Here is a 19,065-nt window from a genome sequence, read left to right as displayed (position 1 = left end):
TTTTCCTGATCTAGCATTTGAAGCACTGCTGTTGGGCTCAAAGGAGCTGTGGCACTTAATGCCTCCCTATCCTGTATCCAGCCTTTGGACTGAGCTCATCCTGGGGATCCTGCTTCTAAAGAGAAGAACTACCTTTTCTAACACACATTGGTTCATTAAGTTTCCCTCCCCAGAATCCCAGGGAAAAATGCAGGAAAGTTTATATAATGTAAGCTCTGGGTTTACTCTTCTAATCCACACTGAGAAGAGCAGATTGGGTCCCCAGAATGTAGTCTAATAGGAATTTGTTATTTTCTATTTCCCTTTATTCCTCCTATAACTTTTAGTTAACTGAAAGCCTGTCTTCTGTTAATATTAACTTCACCTGACCAAAACCTGTCCCATGGGATGTAAAAATTTACTTAAAGCCTTAAATATTCCTTAGCTAAGAAGCCAGAGAAAGAATCTCAAGTATTCATGACTCCTTGGCAACAGGTAAGTCTTCCTCCTCTATTAACCTATTTGTGACCCCTCAAAATGTCATTTAATCTGTAATCTGACTTAGTTTACCTAGAGTTTGTTTGACAAGGTTTATTTCCTTAAGGGATGTATGAGATTATGTCTCTATTTTACTGAGTTTATTTAACTTTTATGACATTGAAGGCAGTATGGATCTATCTTTAACTTTTATGACAGAAGAAAAATACATAATATTGCAATATGTAGAAGAATTATTTCTCTGTCACTGACATAATTTTGCCTATAAGAAGGATTGTTAGAAACCTAAAGAGTTAAAAGGAAAAAAAAAGTTAATGATTATTAAGGGATTTTTTCCCCCTAAGGCCTTAAGCAATGCTTGAGCATAATAATAAAACCTAGGCTTTTGCTTCTATAATTTCTACATTGTGGAATATTTTGGTAGCAGTTATCTATCACACGAACTCAGAGAGGAGATATTTCTCCCTTAACAGTAGCTACTATCTCTCCCCTCTGAATTCTAAGGTCAACCCCTGAAGGTTATGTATGCAGTTCTTGTGGGACTCAGTGGGGGGGGGGGGAGGTTAAAATAGCTGCTGATATTCCCTCATCTAGTATGTGCCACCAACATCATTTAACCAGTTAATATATCCTCAACATCACTTAACTAATTATTATCAATTAGCTTTTACAAAGAGAAGATACAGCAAAGACTAAAGTATAACACCCCCTCCTCTAGATAAAGGGTAACTGTACTCTCCTCTCTACATACCCACTCTGTCACTGGGGATACTTGACTCTACAAGAAGCCCTTTTCTCCCTTCACAAATCCCTACCAAGTTCTCTTCTGAGTGCAGCATACATAATTGTCACAGATTTTATGCCAATTTTTTTACAAAAAAAGTGGGGTACAACCATTATGTGAAGCTTTTAAAAAATTGTGCTTGTTATTACTTGTCTTTTAGTTTCCACCAATCTTGCACCAACTTTTCACCAACTGAAAACTCTTTCTGCAACTGTTTCCACGCCGTTCAGCAAACACAATCACTTTCAGCTTGAAGTGACAGATTAGATAAGAAAACAAAACCCAAACATAAATTAACAAAATAGAAAGAGAAATAATTAATAAACTGAATAAGCATTTTAAAATTAGCAATCTAAAATTTAAAAATCTAAAATAAGCCAGGAGAAGACATTCTATGTTTCCCAGCAAGCAAGTGGGATTGGTCTCTTTCCATTGACTTCAGATCTGGAACTGGTTGCATCTTTAGAAGTGGGACAATCTTGCTTTCTCTTCCCATCAGCACCTAAAGTATAAAGGTCCTGTTCACCCCAAGCACGGGCACCATGAATTGAACAAGGAGTAGGGGCAAAATTCCCCCTCCCCTTTAGGCCCTAAGAAAGAAGCTTTGGGTCTGATTCATTCGTACGTTTCAGTTCTAGATACAGACAGTGGAGTCCATGAACCCAGGAGCTCAAGCCACAGTGACCTTAGAGTCAGATATTACAGGCCAGATATTACTGCCACCCCAAGCAGGGAAGCCCTGAGAATTCACAGTTCTGAATTGTAAGTTCAAGGGGCCTTTGGACATGGAACTTGGTGGGATTATGATGTATAGGGACTGAACTAAACTGTGAACTAATCCCTCTCCGCTCCCCAGAGACTAAAGTGCTTTAGGGGGGGGAATTCTGACCTGGGGTGGGGGAAGGGAGGCTGGGTTTCTATGTTCTATGTTCTATGTAACCAACGGGCCTCAAATCCTTCGGGTGAGTTAGGGGGATGTCCTACCCACACCTGGTAAGACTTCCTTCATCAGAATGGGTGGATGAGAACAATTTATTTCAACAGCTATGAAGGCAGCTGAAGTGAACACTGAACCTGATCACACATGGAAGAAGCCAAGGTCATCCACTGCATCCCAAGCCATTGCCAGTCATCTCGACTTTTGTCTTGTCCCTGGACTTTGCTGACTCTGGAAAAGAGAGTGAGGCTGACAACTCTGTGCAACTCTGCCCCATTTAAATCCAATTCACATGCAAGTCAAGACATCACCTGTCGGTGTCGTTGGTCCTCTTCAAAAACAAAGGCAAACAACAACAATCTTTGATGTAAATAGTCCTTTGCAAAAGCTGATCTGACTGGTAAGTGGCCTAACAGAATTTGGATTATGGGGACCCTCTAAAATTGGAGGAGCACAATCAGTGAGGGCTTAAGCCAGTGGCAGAGCCTATATGCCTCCAAACCTCCTTTAAGGATACCAGAGAACTCTGCAGAGGGAGGCCAGGGTAAAGACTGTTAGATATATATGCCTTTAATTAAAAATAATTTTTTTTCTAGAGGGAAAAAACAGTATTAGAGATCAGTCCCACTAAAAATTCCAGAAATTTATCAGTTGGTTTATTTGAGAGGCCATTTGGTATGACAGATAGAATTAGACTTTAAAAGTCCTGAGTCAGAATCCCTCCTCAGACACTTAATAGCAGTGTGATATTAGGCAAGTCACCTTGACCCTTCTCAGCCTCAGTTTCATCTGTAAAATGGGGACAGTAATCACACCTACCTCCCAAAGTTGTTGTAAGGATGGAATAACATATGTAAATTGTTTCGCAAACCTTAAGGAGCTATATAAATGTTAGCTTTTATTTGAAATACGGGACCTGAGAGGCAGAGGTCGAAATGTATGTTAACACTAGCTATTAGCTATAACACTGCTTTGATATGTAGGCTGATTTGGATTTCAGAGGTATAGGTAGACAACATATTCAGCCTAAGGAAATTCTGCTACGTGCCCATGATTAGGCAAACACCAGAGCCAGGAGAAGGTCTGAGCAGGAAACAAGACAAGCAAAAGCCTAAAAGCAAGTTAAGGCAGGACCAGATCTTTTGGCACAATAAATCCTTCCATTCCTCTCCCCTTCCATTCCATTCCCTGGAATCAGAAAGACTTGAATTCAAATCCAGCCTCAGAAACTTAATAGATGTGTGACTCTGTGCAAATCACTTGACCTCTGTCTGCCTCAGTTTCCTGTATGGTAAAATGGGGATCATATTAGCACTTACCTCCCAGGATTATTGTGAAAATCAAATGAGATAATAGTTATAAGAGCACAGGGTAGGCGCTAGCTACATAAATGTTTATTCCCTTTCTAGCAACTAAATCCAGATGCTGAAATAATTAAGAAAGCCAATTCTGAAGCCTAGATTTAGTCCAGGTGACAAATCAGATCTCCCTGCTTCTACTTCCTGTTCAATCTATCCTTCAAATAGCTGCTAAATGCTCTTTCTAAACAACAGGTCTGACCATGTCATCCGCGTGTCTCATAGCATTTAATAAGAACTTCCTTGTCTATAGGATTGTTAGGGTGAGCTCAAAGCCCTTGGGTGCTTTGCTGGCCATATCTACATATGAAAAGACAGGAATGTGGCTAGGCAGGTAGGGGGAGACAATTATCTTGCCCCCAGGGCTAAGTTTTGTTTCTGAGCCTCCCTCTCACCCCCACCTCCTCACATTCATCTATTAGGGAGAACACAAAAGATTTGGAATAGAAAAAAACTGTGGCACCCAAACCCCAGAGCTGTTTGGAAATTATTAGAATAGTCTTTACAAGGATAATTACCAGGTATAGTCTAGACTTTAGAGATTAAAATTAGTATATCTATGAAACGCTCACCATGAGCTAGAGTGAGGCTGCTCACCAACACTCCAAGCCCAATGGTAGGGAAGTCTAGTCCAAAGAAGAAACAGATTTGGGAAAAAATGAAGAAAAAAAAAGAAGCAGACTTGAACCTGAAGACATTCACAACTTAGCTAGAAATGTCTCTGTTCTTTGTTCTAAACAACACAGATAGAGGCCTCTCATCAATCAAAGCCAAGATGGAAAGAAGCTGAGGCTTTTCCTATAGGATGCTAGCTAGTCAATGGCTGTGATAGCTGCTTTTCTGAAAGTGTTTTTAAAATTATCTGGCTTTTGATATAAAAGAGCACCATAGAGCCTACTTTTCTCTTGATGATGAAATAGCACCATAGTCAGGTACAACATACAGCTGAAGGTGAAAGCTGGAAACAAAGAAACTCTCCAGCCCCACCATCACCACAAGAGGTCCATTTCTTACAGCAGGACCATTCCATGTAGCATGCTGCAGCGACCATATGGCCAGCAGAGTAGCATCTGGCAAAAATTATATATTGGGTAGAAGAGTAACAAGCAGAGGAGCACCCAATGAAGCATCAAAGACTGGCGGACAGAGCAAAGTGCAGAGGAAAAGCATCTAGGAGAAATGTATCAGTTTAGACAAGGATGCTTGAGTAACATAACCGGTGAAGACCGCTAGGGAGCAGACCCAGCAGAAGGAGTATGGTGAGCTCACCAGCAGATATAAGCAACCCTGCAGTATGAGAGAAGTGAGTTTTCCCCACACATACCCCCACCAGCTTATGCCCTGGACACATACAATAATAGCTAACATTTATATGGTTTCTACTATGTGCTAGGCACTGTGCTAAGCACTTTACAATTAACTCTAATCCTTACAACCTTGATAGGCAAGAGCTATTATTATCCCCATTTTACAGATGAAGAAACTGGGGTATACAGAGGGTAGGTGATTTGCACAGGTTCACACAGCTAGTAGTAAATTTCGGAGGCTGCATTTGACCTCCCTAGTTTGTTTTTCTCTACGTGGGTTTCCTACGTATGCTCACTCTTGCCCCTGACAGTGGAGAGTGTGCTTCAGGTTTACAGGGGAAATGTTTTGTTTCTACTTTTCTTGCTTTGCCTTTCCATTAAATGCTTTGAACCGATTGCAAACTATGGCTTGCAGACAGAGAGACAGAGATCAATGGAATAGAATTTTAAAAAGGAGAGAAATAAAACTCAATGTATTTAAGCATTTGGTTTTTATTAGCATATGCTTTAAACATACTGGGGAATGGAATAAGTATTCAATTTTTAAAACTATTGTTAAAACTGGACAGCTGTATGACCAAAAAATGAGAGGCATCATGTCATAGAGAATAGAGTACTGGACTTGATTTCAGGAAGACTGATTCAAATACTACCTCTGACACCTTCAACTTTTTATGACGGTTAGCTAACATTTGACCTCCTTAACTCTCACATTCTTCACTTCTATAAAGGAGAAAATAATACCTGTGTTTCCTATCTCACAAGATTTTTTGGAGGATCAGATGAAATTATTTTGTTGTTGTTCAGTCACTTTTTAGTCATGTCCAACTCTTCATGATCCCATTTGGGGTTTTCTTGACAAAGATACTGGACTGATTTGCCATTTTCTCCTCCAGATCATTTCACAGAGGAGGAAACTGAAGCAAACAGAGTTAAGTGACTTGCCCAGTAAGTATGTGAGGCCAGATTTGAACTCAGGGAGATAAGTATTCCTGACTTCAGGCCTAGTACTCTATCCACTGCACCAGCTAGGAAATGATTGTATGCGTAATGTAGTCTTGCCCAGCTCCTCAGAGTCATTACCATGTAAACTTGATGAGTTAATGCGTCTTCCAATACATTATATAGGTACTCTCTCCTTCATCCCCAACTTCCTTTGGTTTTATTTATGACTTTAAGTGAACTCCCAAGAAGAAAGTAAAGTTGGGGGAAGATGGCTTGTGTCTACCAAGCAGGCAAACTCTTAGCCCACCAAGTTTCCATGGTAACAAACTTAAAACGTAGGTTAAGCTTGGGTTACATATATAAAGCACTCTGACAACATTAAAGTGCTATAAAATGTCAGTTATTATTATTATTGTTATACCTCACACCAAACAGACTAAATATCTAGGTAGGTTTAAAGCAATTAAAAACTGAAAGAAAAGGAAATAAGATAAACCATAAAGAAGAGAAAAAGTTTTGTTAATTTGGGGAGAAATTGCTAGAGTTAAACTTGACAGGTTTGATTTTTCAAAGATGAAAGGGTTTTTGCACAATAAAGAAAAAATGCTTCTAACATTAAAAGAAACAAAACCAATGGGGGAAGAGGAAATATATATAGTAAATAGATTTGATAAAGTCCGATACCCAGGATCCATAGAGAGTTGACTAATTACCTTAAGAGTAATACACACTCTTTAATCGAGCAATGTTCAAAGAGCATGAACAGTTTTTGAAGGATAAAATATGAACTTTTAGTAACCACATGAAACAATGCTCAAATTCACCATTAATGAGGAGGAGAGATTGGTAGAATAGGAAAAGTGCTGAATTTGGAGTCCTGAGTTGGAGGGCCTGAGTCAAAGCAGACTAAAACCTCACTTATCTCCACTCCCTCTTTTAGAAATATTAAGAAAACATTTACAATTATCCCCATCTGCATAGATAGAACTTATATCACATTAAGGTTTAAAAGTACTTTACATTTGTTTTCTCATACACCCCTCACAGCAACACTGTGAGATCCACGCTATCTCCTCTCCATTTTACAGATGAGAAACTGAAGTTAAATGACTTGCTCATTTAACTGAGCTAAGAAGTGTCTGAGGCTTGATTCAGATGCAGGTATTTCTCATTCCCAGTCCCATGCTAGCCACTGTGATTTACCTAGTTAAAGCTCTGGACTAAGCCAGGGGTGGGGAACCTAAGGCCTCGAGGCCACATGTCCTTGGGTGTGGCCTTTTATTAAGGGGATTTGTTTTGTGAAGTGTGGATTCAGTCAAAGGGCTGCACTTGAGGGCTTAGAGGGCCACATGCGGCCTTGATGCCAAAAGGTTCCCATCCCTGGACTAAGCGAAAAGGGAAACCTTCAACAATCTTTCTCTGTCAGTTCTAAAATAATGTCTTGCTCATCTCTCTCTCCTGTTAGCCCAAGAAGGACTTCTCCTGTAAAGTAATTGTAGTGGTGACCCATCCAGTACTAGGGCTTGGGCCTCTTGATTGATCCACCTAAAAAATGGTGGCCTCTTTCCCAGTGCCCTGGAGGGATTAGGATAAAAAGCCTGTAAGAGAAGCAAGAGTTCTCTTTGATTACTTGGCTGGCACCTGTGACCAGCTGAGAGGAAGAATCCTTGAGGGTAGTAGTCACAGATAGATTGCATGGTTTTAGGGAAATGATTCTCCTAGGGTATGCCCAAAAAGATTAAGGGATTATTGTGTTGTTTGCTGCAAAATGTTAACTTTTACCTTACCCTGAGCTGTATTTTTTGAAATTTTTGAAATTTTCCCCGTTCAAGATTCTTGTAAGTTACTTCAAAAATGTCTTGTGTTAAAGAGACATGTCTTAAGAGCATGAGGGGACTCTGTCACTTTGGGCATTTCTTTCTCCAAGTGGAATAATACTGGCATTAGGATAATAAATAATAAAAATTATTTCTGGCAGGCTTGGGCCTACAATGTACAGTTTTAGAATTTTTTTTTCTTTGACACAATTCGACTGTGTCACTTTAGACAAAGTCACATAAACCTTCTGGGCCTCAGTTTCCTCATATATAAAATTAGGGGGTTGTTCTAGACTTCTAAGGTGCCTTCTAACTTTAAATCTAGGCTCCTACAACCCTGAGAAATATAAATCGATATAATTTTAGAATGCCACCTTACATCTAATAGAGTAATTTTTTTTCTAGTTGTTTCCTTTTTATCTTGACTTTGTCAGATTGTTTGTACGAAAACTTTTTAAGATTATATAGACAAAATAAACCATTTTATATTCTGAGAACTTTTCTATCCCTGTTGGGTCATGATGTTTTATCTATAGATCTGAGAGGTAATTTTTTTCCATGTTTCTCTTATTCGTTTATGATGCGACATTTTTATTTAGCACTCGTGTATCCATTTGAGCTTATCTTAGCGTAAAATGTTTGTTCTAGATCTAATTTCTTCCATACTGCTATGCAGTTTTCCCAGAAGTTTTTGTCAAATAGTAAATCCTTATCCCAGTAGCTAAGGTCTTCATGTTCATCAAATACTAGAGTACTAGATATATTTTCTTCTGTATTTTGTATAGCTAGTCTGTTCCACTGAACACTGTCTCTATTTTTTAGACAGTTTTGTTATTTCAGAATTACTACTTTATAGTAGAATTTCAGATATGGCCATACTTAGCCCCTTTCATTTCTTCTTTTCATTATTTTCCCTTGAGATTCTAGGACATTTTTACCTACATATGAATTTGTTGTTCTGTTTTCTAGTTCTATAAAGTAATCCTTCGGTAGTTTGGGATGGCATTAAATAAGCTAGTTAATTTAATTAATACTGTCATTTTTATTATACTGACTCATCTTATCCATAAATAATTAATATTTCCAAAAGTTCTAACTTTATTTCTGCAAACAGTAGATTGTAGTTGTTATTTGTATGATTCTTGTGCATTAAGTTGATAGATGTTGTTGTTCAGTCATTTGAGGTCATATCCAACCCTTCACGATCTCATTTGAAGTTTTCTTGGCAAAGATACTGGAGTGGTTTGCCATTTCTTTCTCCAGCCCATTTTACAGATGAGGAAACTGAGGCAAACAGGGTTAAGTTACTTGCCCAGGGTCACACAGCTAGGAAGTATCTGAGGCTGGATTTGAACTCAGATCTTCCTGACTCCAAGGATGGCGCTCTATCCACTGTGCCATCTAGCTGCCCATATTGACAGGTAGACTTCAAAATATTTTATACATTCTGTGGTACTTTTAAATGGAATTTCTCTTTCTACCTCTTCCTGCTGGCTTTTGTTGGTATTACATAGAAAGGCTGATATTTGTGTGTATTTAGTTTATATCTTGCAAGTTTTCTCAAGTTAGGAACTCTTTTAATTAATTTTAGTTGACTGTAATATTCTTTTAACTACACCATCTTCAAAAAGTGATGATTTGTTTCTTCTAACCTGTGCTTATTCTCTCAATTTCTTTATCTTGTTTTATTGCTATACCCAGCATTTCTAGCACTAAAATGGATGATTTCTATTACATAAAATTAAAAATGCTTTGCACAAACAAATACAATAAAGCAAAGATTTAAAAGGAAACAAATAGGGAAAATCATTGCTGTTAAGTTTCTCTGATAAAGGTCTCATTTCCAAGATACGTAAAGAACTGACTCAAACATACAAGAGGTCGAACCATTCCCCAACTGATAAGTGGTCAAAGGATATAAGCAAGCAGTTCTCAAGAAGAAACCCAGGCTATCAATAGCATTTTGAAAAATTGTTCCAAATTACTACTAATTAGAGAGATACAAATTGAAGTGATTTTGAGATTCAACCTCACATCCATCAGAGTGGCAAAGATGACCAAAAAAGGAGCTATGGTAAAACAAGAAATGTTGTGGACCTATGTATTGGTACAACTATTCTGGAAAGCAGCTTGGAATTATATACTAAGACTTACTAAACAATGCATGCTCTTTGACCCAGCTATAGCATGTATATATGTATGTATATGTATATATATATATATATATATATATATATATATATGTATCTACATAGCTATATCACGTATATATGTGGTATCTCTCTCTCTTTCTCTCTCTCTCTCTCAGTATCTATAGGTCTATGCCTAAAAAAGATCAAAGAAAGAGGAAAAGCCTTATATGCACAAAAATATTTATAGCAGCTTTTCTTGAAGTAGCAAAGAATTGGAAACTAAAGGGAAGCCCATCAATTGAAAAGTTGCTAAATTTAAGTTACGGAATATGCATGTAATTATTGTATTATTGTGCTGTAAGAAATGAGGAAATAGATGATTTCAAAGAGACATGGAAAGACTTAGATGAACTGATACACAGTGAAGCAGATGCAGAAGATCAATTTATACCATAATATCAATATTTTCAAAATGAATGATTTTGAAGACTTTCATAAACTGTTGAAGACTGAAACGAGTAGCACCAGGAGGAAAAATCATAAAAAAAACACTATAAAGACAAACAACTTTAAAAGTTGTAGAAACTATGATCAACATAATGACTATTCATGATTCCATAAGACTAATGCCAAAACATACTCTCAACCTCCTAAAAGAGATTTAATAGATTTAGAATGCAGAACAAGACATATATATATTTGTATATAGACAATAAGGAAATTTGTTTTACTTGACTATGCATATTTGTTCCAAGGAATTTGTTTCTTTTCTCTTTTTTTAATGAGGTGGGGGTGGGAGGAAGAGAAAATCAATTTCTGTTTATAAAAAAGCAAATTTTAAAAATAGAGAGGTGGAGGGGAAGTACTACAGACATGGAATGTTACATTCATGGTCAGATGAAGTTACTCTATTTTTTTTGATGTTTTGTTTAAGGGTTTTATTTTGTTACAACAGATCTCTTAGGGAGTGAGAACAATGTACAAATGTTTGTAATATAAGAACAAAACATCAATAAAACTTTATAAAAACAAAACTAGGATGAAAAAATAGGAAAAAAAGTATAGAATTCATTTTGGCAAGGATATAGAGAAAGAGACACACTGTTATTGGTTGCTACAGACTTTCTGAAGAGCAATATGGCAATATACTACAAGTCATAAATTGATGATACAATCTGTGATAATAAAAAATAAAAGACCTCTCCAATTTTAGGTCAGGCAGGCAGATGACGAGCTTTTATTAGCTATCTCTGCTCTAGACACATTTTCTCCTCCTGTCTAGTACCTCTTTACCATCTTTCCCCTCCTCCTCCCCTCCTTTTTCTGGAAATTGTCTTCACAGTCAATCCTCAGCATCTCCCTGCCTGTGACCTCAAGGACGTGAAACCAATCAGACACGGCGCTGATGAGGAGTTGTTAGACAATACCCTGATTTGGAAGAATTGTCATGCCTCATCTCCAGTTCCTTCCTTAGCTGTCTACTTAAACCTTCCTTTATGAGAGTTCAAATGCATCAAAATTAACAACAACAACAACAAGAAAACACACCATCCCTTTGGTAAAATCTCTCAATTCCCCAAATGGTTGAAATTACTGGGAAATAATTCTTTTCTAGAGACAGGGTAATATACAAATACTCTAATTGATGTATGATCTCATCAATTCAGGAGTTTTCCCTAATGATGAACATCCCATCCTATATACTACTGCTCATAACATGGCAATATGTCATCCAGATCCTCCCAGAAGTTTACTTCAGGAAATCCACCCAGCACACTGGAAACCTTCCTCTCACCTAACATTCCAAGAATACCAATGGAGAACCCTGGCTGTGTATCTGTCATCCCTCATCCTTGCCAGCTCATCTTCTCTCCTTGTCTTACAATTTCTTGACATCATCTTTTATTCCTGGTCCTCAGTATTCCTCAGTGCTTTTATGTTGTAGCCTGCTTACATCCACCACATACCCTCTGTTACCTCTTTAATTCTTCAAAGGTAGTTGCATCCCATGTCCTTTCTACTTCATTCTTTATCCCACAAACAGATGATCCTCCCTCTTTGCACCTCTTTATTCTCTCTCCACCTCTCTACTTTTTTTTGTCTCTATCTCTCTGTTACTGTCTCTGTCTCTCTGTCTCTGTCTCTATCTCTCTATCTCTGTCTGTCTGTCTCTGTCTTTCTATCTCTGTCTCTGTCTCTCTGTCTCTCTCTCTGTCTCTCTCTCTCTCACACATCATAAAGTGGAAAGGAAAATGAAATTGAGTCTGTATCAGCCTAATTGCTTAAGAGACCTTTTTTGACCATTTAGATGGTGAGAGTCATGGCCTTTAGAAGATCTGAAAATGAAAGAAGAGGCCTTTAGGTACTGTGACAGGCATAGAGGACAAGGTGAAGGTCGGTTTTAGAGGGTGGAATTGAAATTCTAACTTTCTGCCCCCATTTCTCCTATGGAGAAAACAAACTTCAGTCTAAAAATTGGCAGTACACCATGCTGAATTGCAATATCATTGGCACAATGGCCTCACTAGATTTCCAGGTCTGACAAGCAGATCCTGGGACTCGTACACTTAGAAATCAGTTATCTCTATGGAGGAGTTGTCTAATTTGTACCTCAAGACTCCAGTCTCTGGTTCCCTTTTGCAATAAAAGCCTAGTCCCCCTCCCTAAAATCCAGACTCCTTTGACCTTCCTCATAGTTGTTACTATAATCCACCTCTTGCCCAAGTTTGTCCGGTGGTAACCAATAGAACCCTGTTCAAAGTTGGAGAGAAGATTGAACAGAGCACGCAAGAATGGGCCTATACTCCCAGAGTAGTCAAAGTATTTGCCCATAACTTCAGAGAAAAGTTCACTTGACTCTTCTGTCTTTCTAAGAAGGGAGCAGACTAAATTATCTTAAATTCCTTTTAATCTCCTTTCTTTCTCTGGATCTAGTGTGGAGAGACTGACCTTCCTACATCTATAACTGTCTTTCTGGCTGGAGAAGACAGCTATAATACTTGCTAAAAACAAAGTTGTTGTTGTTTGTTTTAATCCAGTGGTAGTTTCACATCTTAGTATTACTCTTCTTCCCAAGTCAATTCACAGGAAAGGCCAGGTGAATGGAGCTCTAACCCTTAGAAGAGAGTCTTTCAGGGTTCCTGAGGTAATTGCAATGTAAAGCTAATAACCTAATAGCAGCTCATCAGCCAGTGGCTATGCCAAAAGCACACACAGAGTTAAAACCCTCCAGCTCAGTTACTAGCCTGTGGGCAGAAGTGCTTGCTCCTCCTCCCCCTTCTAAGGTTACATTTCTTTTGAAGTGCCCACCCGAAGCCGGTGAGGAGATAAATCCAACCAAAGCCTGGAAGATAAAAAGCAGCTGTTTGCTCTCAGCCCATGGCCTTTCCGTGTCTTTATTTGTTACCCCAAAAGATCAGAAAATGAATTTAGGGTACCTATATACCTAGATCATCTCTGCACATCTTTATCGAAATCATCACTCTCACAGATGAATCTCAGGTGCTGGAATAAGGCTATACATGTCCCCCTTAAGAGGTGGTGCCCATGAGGAGTTGAGAGTGATTCTCTATGGCCTGTAGCAGTGTGCTTCCCCACAGCTAGGTGGAATGGTAGATAGAGTGCTGGAGACAGGAAGACTTGAGTTCAAATTTGACCTCAGACAAGCTGTGTGACCCTGGGCAGGTCACCTAACCTCAGTCTGCCTCAGTTTTCTTAATTGTAAATGGAGATAATAATGGCAATTACCTCCCAGGGTTGTTGTGAGAATCGAATGAAATAATATTTGTATAGTGCTTAGTACAGGGCGTGACATGTAGTAGGTACTTGATAAATGCTTCTTTTCTTCACCTTTCCCTTCCCTACAAGATTATCAGTAGAGAATCATCTTAATCAGCCAGTCTTTAGTAGCTTTTAGAAAGGGGTATTGTACGGAATGAAAAATAGTCCCCCCCAAAATCTGTGCCACACTCTCTCACAAGTACATACAGAGTCCAACGGAAAGTTCAGGGGTTCATGCTTTGAGACTGCATACGGCAAAGGAGTATTGAAAGGTCCTGGGGTACTCAAACATTTCCCTTTAAACATGGTGCAGTTTCTTTGCCTGATTCCTTGTGAAGCCATGAATCTACAGCCAATCTGTTCTTGGCTTCCAATGCAGACACTATTGTCAGCTGATTTCTAGAACACGGAAGGTAAGACAGAAGTCCAAAATCCCCCAGACCCTCCAGAAGCTCTCATGGCCCTCCCCTGGCTACAAGGTGCTGGAGGAGAGAGTTAGTGAAGGCAGAGTCCTAGGCCAAGGTGAAAGCTGAGGTTTCTCTCCATCCTACCCCAGGCAATTCTTCCCCAAATGTTTTCACTCTAATGCCAGCTTGCTCCAACCTCTGGCTCTAAACTAGCTTGATAATTTATAGATGATCCTTTAGTTTCCTCAGGCTATGCTCCTAATCCAATACGCTTTCTATTATACCATCACCCACCAAGTCACTTCAGTCTTTTGGCCATCGATTTCCTGTTATGTAATATGAAGGGATTGGACTAGAAATCTCTAAAGTCACTCAGAGCTCTAAGTTCTTGTGATTCTGTTATCTACAGGGCATTTTAATACCAGATTTGGCACCAAGGGAACATAATTTAAAACCTCAATTGAAATTTCTTTGGTAGGAAAAAGTTCCCTCTGATGTTGTGCCTCCTTTGTTCTCAAAGAGGACCAATGACATCGCAAGGGTGATGTCTTGACCTGCAAATGAATTGGATTTAAGTGAGGCAGAGCTATGCAAAGTCACCAGCCTCCTTCTGATAAGTGGGACCAAAGGATTAGTGGATCTGACTTTTTTTTTCTTTTACTTTCTTTTTTGTGTCTACATTCCAAATTTTTTTCACACTTTGAGACAATCTAATGTCACTCACTGACTCAAAAACTAAGCTTAAAGTGAGTGGTCACTGGATAAAATGAACATAGATCCTAGACATCTTATAAAGATGAACTGATTTAATTTCCATTTTGACCCAAACAGGCTCTTTTGTTCATTTCAATACAATAAACATTTATTAAGCTTCTCTTGTGAGTAGGACACAGTACTAGATGCTGGGGATACAGAGACAAAAGTTAAACTATTCCTGCCCTCAACAAGACTGCATTCTACCAGGAGGATACAACATACATACACAGATGAGGGAATACAAGGTATCTTGTTGAGGAAGAAGGCACTAACAACTGGGAACATAAAGAAAGGCTTTACAAAACTTATGACACCCAAATCAGTATCACAGAGTGATCAAATCTCAGCGTTAGAATAGACCATCCAGTCCAACCCACACAGTAAGAAGACTCTCTTGTATAATGTACCCCAAAAGTAGTTATTGAGGCTTTGCTTCCAGGCCTCCAGCAAGAAGAAACCAACTACCTTCTGTGGCATTTTATTCAGTTTTCGAATCACTGTAATTTTCTTTGTATGTTCTAATGATGACTTTTGTCTTTTTTTTTTACTGGAGTCCAAAAGACCTGAGTTCAAATCCAGCCTGAGACACTTACTAGCTCTGTGACACTGGGCAAATCACTTAACTTTTTGTCTGCCTCAGTGCACTCATCTGTAAAATGAGGATAGTAATACCACCTACCTCCCAGAGCTATTGGGAGGATCAAATGAGACAATGTTTTAAAAGTGCTTTACAAACTCCAAAGTGATATATGAATGTTCTTATTATAAAATGTAACATGGAATTCATGAAACAGAAGAAAGTAAAATAAAACAAAAAGGTAATTTGGTGTTAGATTGTAAACAGCAAGTTAAGCAGTATTTTATCTTAGAGGCTCCGAAAGCTTTCCAGCAATGAATGCCTTAGGCAAATTATTTTGCTGACTGTGTAGATGGTGGATTGGATAATGGAGAGACTGGAAGCTGGGAGATCACTTACACTAGATTATCAAAATGGACTAAAGGTAACCAGGAACTGAATTAGGATGATAGCTTTGTGAATAGACAGAAGGGAATGCATATGAAGTATCTTACAAAGCTAAAATAAATAAGACTTGAAAATAATTAAATGTATGGGGTGAAAGAAAAGAAAGTCATGGATGACTGAAATTATAAGCCTAGGTTAAAGGGAGAATAGTGGTGCCTTAAACAGAATATGGAAATATGAGGAGGGGTGTATTTAGGAAAGAAGATAATGAAGGGGCAGCTAGATGGCACAGTGGCTAGAGCACTGGTACTGAAGTCAGGAGGACCTGAGTTCAAATTTGACCTCACACCAAACACCTGACACTTACTAGCTGTGTGACCCTGGACAAGTCACTTAACCATGACTGCCTCACCAAAAAGCAAAAAAAAAAAATCATGATGATACAAAAAACAAGACTGAAAGAATTACCCAGATATGTGGGATATAATAAGGAAGAAGCTGTTTTTGGAACAGTGGCATCTAGACGATGAAGTGGATAGAGTACCTAGCCTAGAGTCAGGAAGACTCATCTTCACAAATTCAAATCTGTCCTCAGACACTTACTAGCTGTGTGACCCTCAACAAGTCACTTAACCCTGTTGGCCTCAGTTTCCTCATCTGTAAAATGAGTTAGAGGAGGAAATGGCAAACCACTCCAGTATCTTTGCCAAGAAAACCCCAAATGGGATCATTAAGAGTTGGACATGACTTAAAATGACTGAACAACAACAAAACTATTTTTGGAAGTCGAGGTTGAGGAAGGAGAGAAGGAGAGAAGGAGAGAGGGAGAGAGGGAGAGAGAGAGAGAGAGAGAGAGAGGAGAGAGAGAGAGAGAGAGAGAGAGAGAGAGAGAATCACAAGTTGCAGGTGAGGTCAAAAATGATTTGGACTGAGAGAACACCATCAGAATTAGCTGTTAAAAGATCACTGAAACGGGAAATTTCAGTAGAGTACTGGGATCAGAAATCTGATTGTAAGAAGTCAAGAAGTGATTGGATGGTAAGGAAGTAGGGAGGAACAAGAGTAGATGAATCCTTATAGGAGTTTGGCAGTGAAAGAAAAGAGAAATGTAGGATTATAACATGAGGGAGTGGCAGGGTCAGGGAAGGTATTTTAGGTATAGAGGGCACCTGACCACAGGAAAGGAGCCAATAGAAAAATAGAGATAGAAGAGAAGAGAGAAGGGAATGATCTCTATGGGACCCATGAGCACAAGTCCTTGGAAAATACAGTAAAGCAAGAGAGAACAGGTGAAGATGTCACAGAATTTTGATGTATGGAGTAGGAAAGTTGGAGGAACTCAGGACAGATGACCTTAATTTTCTCAGTAAAATAGACTGTAAATCCATCAGCTGGTGGGGCAGGCATAGGCAGCTTGAGTAAAGAGGGAAACCTGAAACAGCTGCTTCAGGGAGTGTGCTAGTCGATATTAAACTAAGCAGCTGTGTAGAAATGAGAGCCCAGGTGAGATTAGATAAACATCAATTTGTAGTGAAGCCAGCCGACACAAATGCATAATTTCCTGTAACTTCATTCAGCAGCATAGGAGTAAGAGCAGAGAAGACAGATAGTTGGAGTGACTCCGAGTTGAAGATTGGCAGTGCATGAAGAACATCAAGACACAAAATTCAAGGAGAGAGGAAAGTATACAGCTAAGTCCTAATTAGTGCAAACAATGAATCACGTTGAAGGGTCATGTTATTCAAATTTACACTGCATATTTCCATGGAGCTAGAACCAATTATCATGTTTTACATAATTATAATTTCAAATAATACAAATTTGAATATTTGCAGTCACTTAATAGGATTCACTTCTTATATTAGTTGGGACCTAGCTGTACAATTGAAACTAATCAACTATAGGGTCAAGACCTTGAAGAAAACAGAGATTAGAAGAGGGGTGATAAATTGGTAGAACAAAGAAGAATGGAAGGACTAAAGGTCCGGTTGAGAGAAATAAAGAGAGTATTAAAGAGAATGAGGAGTTCAGTGGCATCATAAGTTGCAAGGATGTTAAGAATGATTTGGACTGAGAGGCCATTAAAGTTAGCTAGAAAGAGATTGCTAGAATGAGAAGTTTCCATAGAGTATTGGGATAAGAAATTTGATTGTTAGAAGATAAAGAATGGATTTGGAGAATTCACACATATAAGTCATGGGAGCTGGGGAGGTTGATGAACATAATAGAATGAAAAAAAAGGTGATTGTATGTTAAACTGCTTACATTTTCAAAATGCATGTCGCAAAAATGATCCTTCCATACTTCAGTACCTCTGTGAATGAACAGTGCATGCAGAACCATCAGTGTGCTCCCTCCATCCAGGTAGATTACCACTTAGCCACACTTTCAGATCCTGGGTAATTCTTGTCTTTGCCTTTCCACAAATGACCTCTGAGAGGCAGCATGGCATAGATAAATACATATTCATGGCATAGATAGAGAGCCAGGAAAGAGCTGTACTCAAGGCCCACCTTTGAAAAATATTGACTATAAGGCAGGAATCTCTTGCTTTGCCCGTATTTGGATCTGGGTCACAGTTCTGGATGGCGGTGCTGGGGTGAGGAGGAATGCTGGCATGGTGGAGCTTGGAGTGGCTGTGGAGAGGAACCCCTCTTCACAGTTACAGGACAGAAAGGAATACTTGTGGTCACACGCCAGGAAAGGAGTAAACACCTCACCCCGTATCATACCACCTTGCAAGAACTGAAAATATACAGGTCCCTACAAGTATCTCTGAAAACAGCTACAAACCCCTGAAGCTTGACAGTACATTCTCCACATTGGAAGACTCTTACCTTAACAAAGAGTTTAAAACTCAAGTAATTAGCTGGGATCATGAGCAAGCAGCTCAAAAAGAGTCACACTATATTATTTTACTTTGGTGACAAAGAAGATCAAAATATACAACCAGAAGAAGACAACAAAGTCAAAGCTCCTATGTCCAAAGCCTCCAAGAAAAATATGAATCAGTCCCAGGCCTTGGAAGAGCTCAAAAGGGATTTTGAGAAGCAAGTAAGAGAAGTAGAGGAAAAACTGGGAAGAGAAATGAGAGTGATGCAAGAAAATCATGAAAAACAAGTCAACAGCTTGCTAAAGGAGACCCAAAAAAATACTGAAGAAAATAACACCTTAAAAAATAGCCTAACCCAAATGGCAAAAGAGGTTCAAAAAGCCAAGGAGGAGAAAAATGCCTGAAAAAGCAAAATTGGCCAAATGGAAAAGGAAGTCCAAAAACTTACTGAAGAAAATACTTCCTTAAAAATTAGAATAGAGCAATTGGAAGCTAGTGACTTTATGAGAAATCAAGACACTGTAAAACAAATCCAAAAGAATGAAAAATTAGAAAACAATGTGAAATA

General features: G+C 38.8%; 1 long non-coding RNA gene across 2 annotated transcripts in view; it reads left to right on the top strand.

Annotated features, from left to right (window-relative positions):
- Window positions 1-374: 374 nt before the first annotated feature.
- LOC110202668 (uncharacterized) overlaps window positions 375-19,065 on the top strand; it is a 37,956-nt gene continuing 19,265 nt past the window's right edge. For both annotated transcript variants that reach the window (XR_013485675.1, XR_013485674.1), the window contains exons 1-2: window positions 375-474; window positions 2,306-2,598. This is a non-coding gene — a long non-coding RNA (uncharacterized LOC110202668). The remainder of the gene's footprint in view (window positions 475-2,305; window positions 2,599-19,065) is intronic.

This window comes from Phascolarctos cinereus, unplaced genomic scaffold (genome assembly GCF_003287225.1).
Source record: "Phascolarctos cinereus isolate Bilbo 61053 unplaced genomic scaffold, phaCin_HiC Scaffold_4;HRSCAF=312, whole genome shotgun sequence".
NCBI classification, from domain to species: Eukaryota; Metazoa; Chordata; class Mammalia; order Diprotodontia; family Phascolarctidae; genus Phascolarctos; species Phascolarctos cinereus.
The sequence above is the reverse complement of the archived record's forward strand: the minus strand, read 5'-3'. Positions and strand labels throughout refer to the sequence as shown.